The sequence below is a fragment of the Urocitellus parryii genome, chromosome Y, assembly GCF_045843805.1.
Source record: "Urocitellus parryii isolate mUroPar1 chromosome Y, mUroPar1.hap1, whole genome shotgun sequence".
NCBI lineage: Eukaryota > Metazoa > Chordata > Mammalia > Rodentia > Sciuridae > Urocitellus > Urocitellus parryii.
The window spans coordinates 41836026-41850333 of record NC_135548.1 but is presented as its reverse complement, the minus strand read 5'-3'; positions in this window follow the sequence as shown (position 1 = coordinate 41850333).

Here is a 14308-nt window from a genome sequence, read left to right as displayed (position 1 = left end):
AAAAATAGGTTTTATTTGGCTCATGCCAATAAATATCTTTCAATAGAATTTCTGATTTCTGAATGAATCCATTCAACTTCATACTGCACAGATCACAAGGTTTTCTTTACAGAATATTCTCTTCTTCTTCTTAAAGCCTCACATACAAAATGTCTCAGAGGACATAGGAGGGCTAAAGTTTGAAGGCATCTAATTGTACTCTAAAACAATTATGAACCTATTCGATCCATTATTAATAAATATCACCACTTTACCACTTGAACCAAATCACAGAAAATTGGAAACAGATGATCATTGGCTTTGATACCTTTACTTCTGTTTCATTACTCAGAGTCGATCAACTCTATACTTCAAGTGACACAGATTTATTACAGAATGCCTAAGATCCTAAGGATCTATTTTAGCTCAGCCCATGGTATTGCTTCATTATTTTATTATTTTGTAAGTAATAAAATATAACTTCATGTTGGATGATATATTCAAGCCATGAATATATCATCCAACATTGTTCTTCCCAAAATATTAGCCCAATTTCTGTGCGCGCTCACTTACTGTTCAGGAATTTTACTAATTGTTTGAAGGTTCTAGAGGACCTGTTAGACTCCTAATGGACAAACCATACAACATACTCCAGAGAACGGACGAGTGCCATAAGAAGAAAATAAGGTCAGCCTACAGCAATGGGCAGCTGCCTGCCCTTGGCTGGGAGGAGCCCTGGCCATGGCACCAGGGCTGCTGGGCAGCAGAAGCCTCCACAGCCCTGCAGGGAGCCTGGAGCACAGCTCTGCCTAACCATGCTCAGCCCTGGACAGATGCACATGAGTTCCCATCACAAGCTCGAGTGTGACAGTCCCAGGTGCATGCCTGTCATGCCAGCCACCAGGGAGGCTGAGGCAAGAGGAACGTTTGAGGTCAGCCTTGGCAACTTAGACCCCGAGGCAAAGGGGAAATACTTTTACAGGGGTCTCTGAGGGTGTAGCTCAGGTAGGTCACTTGCCTCACAGGCTCAAGGCCCTGGTTTCAATCCCCAGAACCCACGTACACACAAAAAGTGAACTTGGAATATTGTTTAAAATGATGGATCAGGTACACACAAGGACTTCAATATGACCTCTCAGAGGAGCTCAATTTGAGATCAGACTGAACAAAAGACCACCTGGACCATTGACTCAGTGTCTGAAACCCTCTGTGAGCATGGGAAGCACTGCTGGCAAGACACCAGAGGGCCAAAGCACTTGTGCCCCCTGCAGGGGCGTCTCTTGTCTACCGCCAAAGACTGTTCCCCTCCTGGGGCAGCTGAGAGCAAGCTGGGCCTTGGAGCAAGGACTAGTGCTTTAGATATAGACTATGCAAGCAAGGGGCAATGTCTTTAATAAAACTAAAATTAAAAAGTCACATTGAAAAAATTTTAAAAAGAAGAAAATAAGGTCAAGTAGAGGAAGCCCATTTTCACAGGAAAAAATCCCCCAGTGAAAAGCATCAGAATAGATACCAAGAAAAATACCAACAAAAACAGTGTGCTCCCACTATGTATCTACTCAACCTGCAAAAGTTAGAAAGCTAGATAATACAATCCTGGCCACAGGTAGAGCTATGCAGAAGAGCCACCTGGCAGTGCTTAGTCAAAGAAGTAAACATGCACACTTTGACCTAGAAATTCCACCTGTGTGTAAACCAGGCGGTGCTTAAGCAGTTTCACAAGGGGACATGCACAGGGAAATTTATCCTCAGGTTCTTATAGAGTTGTCTGTGCTTACAGGGAGTTGATGGTTGTCAAGATGCCCACAGCTGCAAAGTCAAAAGCTAAAAAAATAATAGATGCCAACCTGGATATATTAATAATCCCGTATCTATGATCACCTTCATAAGGTAGCTTCCCAACTTCTGTGTGGAAGTGTGTTTCTCCTTGGCCCTTACACTGTTGTGGAGACCACTAGGAGTTCAGCTTTGTGCAGGATCATCTGACCTGGACTTTTGGCAAGACCTGTACAGCCCTCACACATGCTCAGATGCTACAGGACTTTTCAGACCAGTCCAGACAACAGTAGGCATCCATTCATTGTCTGCACTCTACAGATTCCTAGATGCACGACATTCATTACCATCAAATGCAGAATTTTCATCAAAAACTAATATATATATCATTCCAATCTGAATCAAGAAAATCGGAAATATCCCCAAATCCAAAGAGTGGATCCCCATTGTGATGCTACAAGTTGAAAATTCCACAGCTGACCTCATGGGATGGTTCACAGTCAAAAGACAGCTGCATGAAAAATATTACATGACCTTCCTGCTATGTGAAAAGTGGCATGTGAAGTACACATGCATGTCTTCCTCAGACATGGGTTCATTTGCAAGACACCTTGTGCAATTGAAAATACTCCAAAAGGGGAGAAATCAGAACCATGTCTCCAAAGTATTTCAGCAGAGACCAACTCCATCTGTCTATCTATCTCTCAGTGAGTGTGTGTGCTCTTGTGTGTGTTTGTGTGTCTTTGTTTGTGTTTGTACCATCACAGCTGATACTTCATTGCCCCCATTGGAAAACTGACTCAGATAATGCCATCTGCCAAACTCCTAAAAACCAAAGTTCTTGCTGATAGAATGAAACATTCCTTCCTGTTGGTTTGGATGTGTCCTCTAGGAATCACTGCTACATTTAGTATACTCAAATCATCACAGCAGATCAGGTAACAAAAACATATATATTTTAAAATAATAATAATATATTAATGGAAACAACAAATACAGGATAGAGTAACAACTGTGTTACTAAACAAGGTCAAGGACAATGGCAAACTATAGATTCAAACTTTGAAGAAAATAGTAATCAATGTAAATATTCCTGGGCTGCCTCAGCCCCGCCCAGGCACACAGCCCCAGAATGGTTTTGCAAGCATCCTCAGGAGGGCTGGAGCCTTCTTTGCAGGACGAGAGGGAGGTTGAGGCTCGATCCACCCATCATTCTTTTGGGAGAGGCTCCTTTTCCTCAGCACAAAGTTGGATTTTTTGTGAGGATTCTTGGCATAAAATACGTTGGCCTCTGCTGGAATCCTCAGCTCTGGGGAGAGAGGGGTGTACAAAAAGAAGGTGGCACTCAGGAGGTGCTCCCTAGGACACGCCAACATCTGAGAGCCTGTGGCAGAAAAGGCCAGAGCCACACACCTGAGAGCTCTCCAATTCAGCACCAATACCAACAAAGACAGCCTCCACAGTCCTCCCTGAGGAAGAACTAGGCAGAGCACTTCAACAGACCTAATGTCTGTTCCTACAGAAGGCTTTGGACTCCAGAATATCTCAGGTCCTCTTGCATCTGCCAAAGCACACCACTAGGGTTTGCATCTGAAATCTCCCACAAAAGGCTCCTGTGCCGAAGATTCAGTCCCCACATGAGTCATCTTCATAGGTGGGTTTGGAGGGAAGCATTGGATGGTGAGTGCTCTGATGTCAACATGAAATTCTCATTCAAGATGAATACACTACTGGGGGGTGGGAGGGACTGGAAGAAAGGTTGAGCATGGTTGGAGTAAGACCTAAATAGGGTTGTGCCCTGGGCAACCGTACCTTGTTCCTGTTGGCTCCACTGAATCCTCATTCTCCAAGGAGAGGTCCTCCCTCTCCATCTTTCTCTCTCTCCCTCTCTGCCAGCCTCGTTCTCTCTCTCCCAGTCTATGCCTTTGTGGCAAGGGCTGAGGAGCTCTCCACTGCCACACACTAGAGCTTTATGGACAGCCTCAGTGCACAACCAAAGAGAAAGCTATGAAACCCAGAGAAAAAAGGCCTAGGATTCCTCCTCTGAGTTATTTTCCTCAAGTATGGCCACAGTGAGGACAGGCTGACCAGCACGGATACCACGTTAGAGCCATGCTTCTGCGTTGGTGGAGCCCGCCTCCATGTGAACCAGGCTTCTGAGAATGGAGGCCACATTCCAAATACTGCCCTACTGAGAACAATGGTTCCAAAGACCAGCAAAGGGACTGCTTCCCTCCAACATGGTGTATGGCCCAGTGGTGCCATGACCCCGAGTGGGGGAATACAACAGCCGCTTCTCCTTCCTCTGAACATGTGTTTCCTGTCGCCCTCCTCTACCTAGAGCCTGTTCTCCATCCCTTCTGGGTTGGATGTGGAGATCTCTGCTATGAATTTCTTAGGCTACCAAGGCCCCAGACAGACTTCCTCTTCCATAGACTCTACTAACCTAACAGTAGGTTAAGATAGGAGACAAGTGATCCTAGAACTCATAGGGATGGTGGTCTTCAGGGTACATAGGCTGGGATAATGGCTGCTGTGGTGTTTGGCTCACAAAAACCAACCAACCAACCAACGAAAAAGCGCTGGCATTATTATCAGATGAGCTCTGTGGCTACGTGCTCAGGAAGCCCTCATCTGACTTTAGTTAGGGATCACAACCTGGCTATTGTGATCACTCCTTGCCTAGTGGACTCAGGTGCGTAAGACCATGGAATTTATGCAAAAACAGATGATTCAGGCTGTCTCCCAGGCTGTGTTTTCTTCCCAATTTCATCCTGTTACTGCTTGCTAGAATCCTGGCAATGCTCTGCCCAGGCAGTGGTTTTTTGGTCACACAGAAGGCTTTCAATAGTACTGCTTCAGTCCACAAAATGCCAGTTCCCTCTTTAGCCCATGCATTCCCATGTTCCTTTGAAACCACTCCTATCCCAGACCATGAAAACATACTGCTCCTGGAGAGAGGCTTTCCTCCTCACTCCTCAAAGATGTCAGCTTTGGATGCCTGTTCATGTCCAGGGGAGGGCACCTGGTGGGGAGCCGCAATATCCACCGGGGTATACCATTGGACCTCAAGACCTTCCACCAGCAGAAGTGCAGTTGGCTTTGTGTACGAACCCAACACACCTGTTGGAGTGTTCTTGGGGGTCAGAGACTACTCTTTGTTGCTAAGAGTTGACCTGAGTCCACATCCTGACCCTTGCTCTCTGCTATCTGATTGTCTCACTTACTCTGACGGCGAGAGATGATTTGGCCCAGCTCATAATCCTCTGGATTCTCCTCAGTAAGGAAGTGTAGGTCGAGGGCGCTGCGGATGACGACAGGAGCCCTATCGTGGCAGGTCACCTGGAGCAGCATGGGAGACAGGCCTTCAGGAAATGGGCCTTGAAGTGACTACTCAAGGACAGTGGGCAGGGGCATTCTGGAGGCACCTCCACTCTAAATACAAGGGCAACATCCATGACCCTACTACCCGAGGCTGACCTCCTGCTCATCGTGTGGGCTCTTCCCACAGGCTACTAGCCCAATCCTTGTACATAGGACTTCCTGGGCCTGCCATTGCTCTTTGTGGAGCTGCACTCCTCTCGGAGTGAAAGGACCCCACTACCTGCATACAGATGCAATCTCATCCCACAAGTTGGGAGGAATGGGACAATAGCCTCCAAGATCCCAGGTCTGCCCGAGGATGCAGGCGGCATTGGGAATGGCCTAGGCACAAAACCTAGAGGCTTTGGTCTGGATTGCCAGGGCCAAAAACAGACCCAGGAACATGACCACACACAGGAGAGCTGAAAGATAGCCACGAGAGCTCCTGGCCTCCAGAGGCTCAGTGCTGGCTGGGATGTAGGAGGGCACCTCATCCGGCAAGGGTGGTCATTGGGTTACCTGGACATTTAGTGTGCTTGCTCCACATCCATATCGACTCTGCAGAGAGACTCTCTCAGCTCCTTGTTCAAGGAACATGGAGAACCTCACACTGCTGTCCTCCTCCATAGACGTCAGCATCCCATACAAGGGAACCTGCAACCTAGTTCCTGTCCTATTCTCATCTGTCACCCATACCTGTCCCTGCCCTTCTGGACTGCATGCTGCCACCTGACACACAGACTCCCTCAGACATGGCAGTGGACAAGCTGCTGCACTCGCTCATCTCAGCTCCAGCCCTTCACACTGACCTCTCCCTTCTTGATTCCCATCTATCCTCCTGATCATCCAGAAGCTCCAAATTCAAGAGGGCATGAGTAGTCCATGGTATTGGACCAGTGTCTGCTCCCCACCCAGGTGTAAGCACCACGGGACACCCCTGCTCCCTGGCTTACCAGAACACTCTTGGCCATCTCTGGACTTTGTGTTTCTAAGTGGACACGAATTAAGCAGGTGTCTCCCACCTGCTTGTGGGAAAGCGGCCTGGAGGACTTGCAGGTTGATTCTGAGAACTGTGGGGGATGGAACATCAGCAAACCCAGAAACAGAAAGCCACCCCAGACTGTCAGTTGGCTCTATGGGCTTCCAGCAAATATGTCCAGGTGCTGAGGCTTCTTATTTCCTCAGGTCGGAGTGGAATGGCAGCACATGCACGGCTTGAATAAGGTAGGTGTTTACCTCCTTTCCCTTGACCTGGGGGCGTTTCCTCACCATGAAATATTGTATTCCCAGATTAATGGACAGACACACGAGTGAGTGGTCAGAGACCTTGATTTCTGCAGAGCGAAGTGGAGAGAATTGTTAGGTGGCACTCAAGGATTATACCACAAAACACCCACAACCCCTGAGAGTCTCCACCAGGCCCATCACACTTTGGTATTTTGGGGCCAAGGCCCACTTTCTCTTGGCTGTCCGTTATCCTGAGCCCACTGTGGATCATGTCTCCCCACTGTCTGATTGTCCTACTTACTCTCATCCTCAGACATCATATACAGCAGCTCAAAGTTGTCCACATCCTCATGCTGCAACAAATTTTGGTCCAAGGCCCTGCGGATGAGGCTTGTCACCGTCTCCTGAAAGGTCACCTGGATCAGGGTGGGACAAATGTCATCAGAGAATGGCTTTTAGAAGAGCTACCCAGAAGACTGTGGTCAAACATTCAGGAGAAATCTCAGCTACATATACAAGGGCACAATCTTGTTATCCTGCTACCTGAGTGTGTCCTCCATATACCACCTGGGTTCTTGCAATGTGCTACTAGAACAATCCTGGTACAAATATCTGCCTGTACCTGCCATCTCCCCTCCCCCTGGGGAGCCACATTCCACTCATGTCAAAGGACCAAACTGCCTATGCACAGACACACTCAAATCTCACTGAGATGAGAGCAATGGGCCAGGGATCTGCGCACCAAGTGTGATCTGGGATGCAGGCTGCCTTTGTGGGTGCAAGAGGCAGATGCACTGAAAACTTGGGTCCTGACTGCCACGACACAAAACAGACTCAGATACAAGAGTGTGCACTTGAGTGCTTCATGATAGCTTTGAGAGGCCCTGGCCTCTGGAAGCTCGGTGCGGGTCTGGTTGTAATGATGTACTTGACTCAGCACTGGCAGTCACTGAACATGTCTCCTCTGCAGCTGGACACCTGCAGCATTAGCGTGTCTACTGCACATCCATAGAAATTCTGCCAAGAACCCCTTTAGCTCCGTATTTACATACATGCAAAGCCTAACATTCCGAAGCTTTGGCATGACCCCCCAGGTGATCCCGACCCCAAATTCCTACACCTAGTCATGCTAAGGAGGTTCTCTTCCCTGCCACCAGGAACACATCCCCTCCTACACATGTGACAAGTCACTGCCACCTCCTCTGCTCCAACTTCACTCATTGAGAATACCAAGTTCTAGGCACTGCAGCCTGCACCCTGGACATATCTCTGCCTTCATCTGTCCACAGCACTTCCGTCTGCACTTCTGGCCTGCAAAACCCACAATACACAGGCCCACTCACCACTGAAGCTGGGCATGCTGATGCTCTCCCTCCTCAGGTCAAGCCCTTAAGACGGACCTCTCTCTTCTTTATTTCCCACCATAGCCCTGGGGTTGGCTGTGTCTCCTGCCTTCCACTGTGTGGACACCCAGGAGGCAGCCCTGCTGTCGGGCTTACCGGGATGCGCTTTGTCTCCCTCAGGCTCTGTCCCTCTAGGAGGACGTGAACAACGCGGCTGTCTTCCACCTGCTCGCTGGAGTGAAGCAGTGAGGAGCTGCTACTCACAGCTGCTGGGGTCCTGGATGCCACTGCCACAGAAGGTTCCAAGAACTGTGGGGGATGACAACATCAGCAAAGCCCAGCAACTGCACCCCACCCAGCCTGGCAGTTGGCTCTGTGGGCATTCTACAACATCCATCCAGAACCTGAGGTTCTTGTCCCCTTGGAGGATGTGGAGTGGCACCAGGAGTAAAGACTGAAGAAGTGGCTGTTTTGGGAACAAGAGATCCAGCACCTGCTGGGTGGGGATGAAATCCCAGGAGATTAACCCCATGTTGCTGCTGAAATGTAGGTTCCTCCCACAAATGACAGGCAGGAGCTCATTCCTAAGCTGGTCCTGCCTGTAAGGTTCAAGGCTCTGAACCCTGAAGGGCTCCTCCGTGTTCTGATCATTTTCACCCTGGGTTGGGACCAAGAATGGTGGGTTCAAAATGGAAATGGTGACAAACAGAAAAATGACTTGTGCCAATACACTAGAGTCAAAGCACAATGGGACAGTTCCCATCAGTACAAACACACACACACACACACACACACACACACACACACACACACACACACACAGAGTCAGAATAGGAGTCCTGGGCCATTCATCAGGGATCAGACTAGAGGGCCTGCTGGGCTCACCTGCCCTGTGCTACTCACTGTTACTCTTGAGCTCCTCTGCGACAATCGCCAGAGGCTCTGGCGTCTAAGATGAAGCCTCACCCAGTGTATCCACAAAAGGGCTAGTTGGCCCCCCTGAGATTCCTGGGAGCCTGAGGCTCGGCATTGTCTGCAACCACAGGAGAACATCCTTCTCCCTCCAGTGGCTCCAACCAAGTGAGCTCGGATGGCTTGGTCAGTGAAGTGGGTGCCTGGATACCAGGGTTCCATGTTCTGTTTGATCCATTGTCAAGGCAATGATGTCATTTCCTGTGCCCATACCTGAGCCTCTTTTCACATAAGACCACTTTCAACAGCCCTATGGGCTGCCGATTTCTCCTCCATGCCTACCCATCTCAGGTGCGCAGGTGTTCACCAACAACTACCCAAACATCCCCACCAGCATCTGCCCTGCTTGGTGCCACTAGAGTTCCAGCTTGGAGCCTTCAAAAATGCATTCACAACCAGTCCTTCCCTCTCAGCAGCTTTTGGACCCTGGTCCCATCATTGTGCAACTCATGGTGTGCCCAGTCTTTTCTGGAAAGTAGGGTAGCATCTAATCTCTAGGGTTTATTGTGTCTATTGGCCCATAACACCCTCTGTTCTCTCTGAAACCAGAGATGGGACTCACAGGTGGCTAAAGCACAAATGTAGAGATGGGATAATCACAAGAAAGGGAGAGACAAAGAATGCACCCTAACTCCATCAGGCCTGTGTCCCACACAGGGACATGGCCAATGTCCGTCCCATCATGGCTGCAGTTCCCTCTCTACACCATGGCAAGTTGGAGGGGACTGAGATGCAGAGGCTGCTCCCCTCTGCCATACAACTTCCCAAGGCTTCTCCTAAGATTTCAAAAGGGCCAAGTGTGTCTAGTGTTGGGGTCTCACAGAGACTCCGAGGTACCACAGCATCCTGCTGCCCAGAACCGGTTCACCCCTCACCTCAAGGGGGCTCAGCCTCTGGATTCATGGGAATTGAAGTGGGTACAGGTGATGGGATATCACCTCCAAGACTGAGTTATGCCAAGTCCATGACCCCTGTCTGCATCCCTGTCTCCAGCACCACTCCCCCCTCTCTCTTTCCTCCTCAGAGCAAACAAATCCATTTAGCAAGTGTGTCCTGTGATAAAGACATGACTGTCACCCATCCTCTCATTACAAAAACACTGAGGCTCAGCCAACATGGATCCTACAGGGAACACAGGCATAAACTCAGACTCCGATCCTCCCAGCCGAGCCTCAGTGGAGCCTGGACTCCCAGCCTCCTGAGTCAAGGAAACAGAGGTTCCTAGCCGAGCCACCTTGGATGCAGCCGCACACAAACTGAACTCATCAATGCCCCTTGCTCTCAGTTGTGAGTAAGAGGGGAAGTGGTGTTTCACAACCCTGGACATCAAGTGCAGTCTCCAGGCGTTGGGGTGTGCCCTGGCCTCTGTCTATCTGCCCAGGCTCTCCAACCCACACTGGCCTCTTACCCAACCTCCTCCTAGGGCCAAACTCAATCCTGCCTCTCAATTTCTGCTGCCTTCCCCAACACACTGCTCCCCAAAATGAGCAGGGCTGGCTCTCGTTTATCATGCTGGTGCCAGCAGCAATGCCACCCCACTGACATAATTCTGAGTCCCAACCTAGGCACTCCAGCTGTCTTTGCCACACCTGGCCTGTTTGGGCTCTGGCTCTTGCTCTTTTCTTTCATGTGCATGTGTTTTGAGGTTTTGAGTTTCTCCCACTGCAGAACTGCAGCTGTGGCATGGTAGAGCTCATGAGGGTGACATTCTGAGCCACATCCAATCCCATCAGGACTGTTCACTGGGGTGACTGCTGGAACACAGTGATGAGTGAACACATGGGAGGTGGTTGGACCCACCTTGCCTCTGAGTGGCTTCCTTTCAGGACAGGAATGTAGGCATGGGAGCCCCTGGCGTGGGATGCTTTGCACAAGGCGTGACCATGGGCTCTCTTTCCTGGCAAAAATGGCTCCACTCAGCATGGAGAGCACTGTCATTCCTGGTGGCTAACAACAGCCCTGGACCCCAGAAAGGAACCCACACTCAAGATTAACGTCTGAGTGTGCGTGTCCTCGAGGAAATGAGGTCTCCTGATCCCAGGTGCAAAGGGGTAAGTCCTCTAACTCCAGGGGCCATGAAGGGACATCTGAGTTTCCCTTGTCCTTCTTTCCCTCTCTAACTAACCACAGTTAGGACCCTGGCCTCATTCCCCAGTGAGGATCATTAGGCTCCATAAAGGACAGTCTCTAAGATGCTCAGTGGACCAACACCCTCTGCACAACCCATAACCCTATTCACCCAAGAGGCAAGAGGATTTCTATTCAGGAAAACCAGGAAAGGGAGAGCCTTTCTCAAGGACACAAGGACATTAGTGAGTGAGGGAGTGATTAATGGATGGAGAACTATTTCCAACACCAACTTCCAGGAGCATATATGGCCCCCTGGAGAATTCTGCAGTGTGTTGGTGATTAAGGAGAACGTGTGAATTCAGGGGTCACTAGGTCCTCTCAGCCATAAGGAGGGAAACTGCCATAAAGGAACTAGGACAAGGGTGCGAGGAATGCTCACTGGTGGGAGATCGGAAGGAAGGAAAGTGTACTCATTAGAAAAGTGTCGCCTGAAAATTCTTAGCCAGCCAAAAGTCGTGCGAACTTGTGTGGGAAAAGAGTCTTTGCACAGTGATGAAGCTAAGAGCTCACATGATGGAACACAGCATCAACTGGGACCAAATCCAATATCTGATATTCTTGTAGGAAGAGGAGAGTCTGGACCCAGATACCAGGGAGACTGGGGGATACCTGATATGTGAGGTTGGAGCCAGGGCGGGATGCCCATATGGGAACCACAGATCGTGGGCAGCAATAGGAGAGTGGGCAAGGGCTGGGAGAGTTGGGGAGACAGTCCCCTTGAAACCTGGGAGGGGTTATGGCACTGGGACAGCCCAACACCTACTGTGTTGAGCCTCTGGAGCTCAACGGAAGACACTTCCTCTGTTGTCGGCCACCCAGTTAACAGAGTTTGGTTGCAGCAGCCTAGGACCCAGCTGAAGGTCTGAGCATGTTGGCCATGCAGGTTGGATCTGGACCACAGACACCCTCATCAGAGATTGTAGGGTCTCAGCCCTGAGGCAAGACAGGCACTAAGTCAGGCCAGGTGGGGAAACGGATAGGCACACACTCTGGGGGCTGGTGCCTGTGTTACTGGGAGCACTTCTGATCGCAATTCCCTGATCTGCTGCCAACACAGGCTACAGAGGAGGGTACAGAAACACAGACCACGGATCTGCCCCACTCAGTGGGCCCAAGCCAACACCACACCCAGCAGCCTCGTGCCATACCCAATGAGTCTCGAAGCGGCCCCCTCTTCCCATCCTGAGAGCTCTTCCCTTCCTCATGTGCCAATAGCTCCCTACTGTCACTGGCAATATCTACTCTGTGAGATGTCAACATCCGTGGGTACTGTTCTCTCATCCCAGGACAGTGTGGTCCCACACACCCTGGTGAAATGGGCCACCTGGAGGCTGGACCTGGAGGTTGTTGAGGCTGAATGGCAGCGGTGGTCCTCTGGCACTTAATATTATTTAAGTTAAAAAAAACAAAAACAAAAACAAAAACAAAAAACGGGTCTTGGTGCTCAAAAATGTTTGATTTGCATATTCTCATCCCCTAACCCCAATATTTTCATTATTTCCTCACATATGAAATCTTACTAGCATAAAGGTAATTTCGTATTAAACAAAGTGGATTGAAATAACATTGGTAAAAATAATCAATCACCATACTTTCAATTTTTGTTCTGCTTTCCTATTAGAAACCACTTGGATACAAGAGAACAGAGGACAGACTCATGGAAATGCTTGAAATGACAAGAAGCTCCCACTCAAGCTCAGCATTCAGTCCTGGACAGGGTAAGACCAGGCCACTTTGACATCTGTGCCAAAGAGTCTACCAGACAGAATCCTCTGACTGATCCCTGACTGAGCCATAGGAACTGGCTAGAAAAGCCTTCACATCCTCAATACATTCTTCACGTCAGAATACTTGACAACCATTGATATCCATCTCTCGTTAACTTGCTCCCCAGCCAACCATTCTTCAACAAATTCAAAGGAGTAACTCATGCAAGCACACAGAAAGGGGTGTTCACTACACACATCCATGTGCGAAAAAGACAACTGGTATTTCTTGTTTGGGCTATTTCAAATGAAATCCCTTCTGCATGACCTCCACAAACCAAAGGAAAATATTTGTGAAATTCCCACGTAGAAGACAAGATACACTTGCCAAGGAGGCAGTGGCAAGAATTTTGACACTCCAAATGTAGAGTGTGTGTTTAGGAAGCAGTCACAGTTTCCATGAGAGAGTCCCATGAAATCAATTAGGAAGATCCATGCTCTAGCCCTACCATGCAAGTGATGTGACTCGAAAGAGTCACTTAGTCTTAGTAACCATCATCACTAACAACTAAGTCAATGAATAAAGGTCCTCAGGTGCCAAGCTACAAAATGTGGGATGAGCATGGATGAGGATGGGTGGGAGAAGTCTCCAACTCTAACACAATTAGGGAAGGATGTGCTGACCTCAAGTGGCTGGGGGGCTGGGATCCTGCCACAGAGGGGGATTCCAAACCTCACATCCCCTGACCCAGGCCAGAAGACCAGGTAGAGTCCAAGGACCCTGGGGTGGCCCAATGGCAATAAAGGTCAAAAGGAACTAGGGATCTGCCTGGTCCCTCAATCCCCTACTCTGAGCAGGGCTGCATGACGAGGCCAGAGGCCATCCACAGCAATCTGCCTTTACAGGAAAACAGGGACTGCAGGCTGCCTCTGGCTCACTGAATCAGGGTGGTGTTTTCATAAAGCAAGACCACTTCCTCACATTTGACCAGCAGCTCATGTGTTGACAGCACAATGACTGACTTGACTCAGGCCCTGATGAATGAAATAGAAAATTCATAGCAAACCCATCTTTAGCTCTTCCACATCATCAGGGGCTCTGATTCAATTCCGTCCAGAAAGGTGTCTGAAATGATTTCTAAACATGCTGGGGACTCACCTCTGTGTGGAACTTTTCAGGAAAAAGGGGATCAAATCTCATGAAGCAACTCTTCTCTCTTCTAGCCCATGGGCAATGCAAGGAACCTGCATGATACCAGAGGCTCACTTCTCTCTTCTCATGTCTTCTGGAAAGGATTCGTTAATGCTTCCTGCAAGGTGAAGCAGAAGCCTGCATCCCCAGCTGCACAGAAGTGTTTTAGGGCAGTGTCTCCCTTAAAACCCAAAAATAAAAAAACAGGTCATTCAACAGGCACATGGATTCGAGTACATGTTCAATGATCCCTCCTCCCTGGAGCCTTCCACATGCCCATCTTCCACATTCACAGAGCAATGCTTGGCCATTCTCAAGACCAGGAGACCATGATGCTCATCACCAGGAAGTCAATAAGGAACATGAAGAGAGCAGCATGGATTGCAGAAGGTGGCACATCAAGGATCTTCAGCTCTGCTGCTAGAACACAAGAGCTTAACTTCAGTATTGACTTTTTGCCAACTACCAAGTACGATAGCAGTGTCAAGCCCAATATGCAGATATGCAAGTAGTAGGTGACACCCCGCATCCATTCAAAAAAGTGGGCAACATCTGCATCAGAACAAGGAAGTATCTTACCCTTACTCATAAAAATCATCAGAAACAAAATAAAATGGATG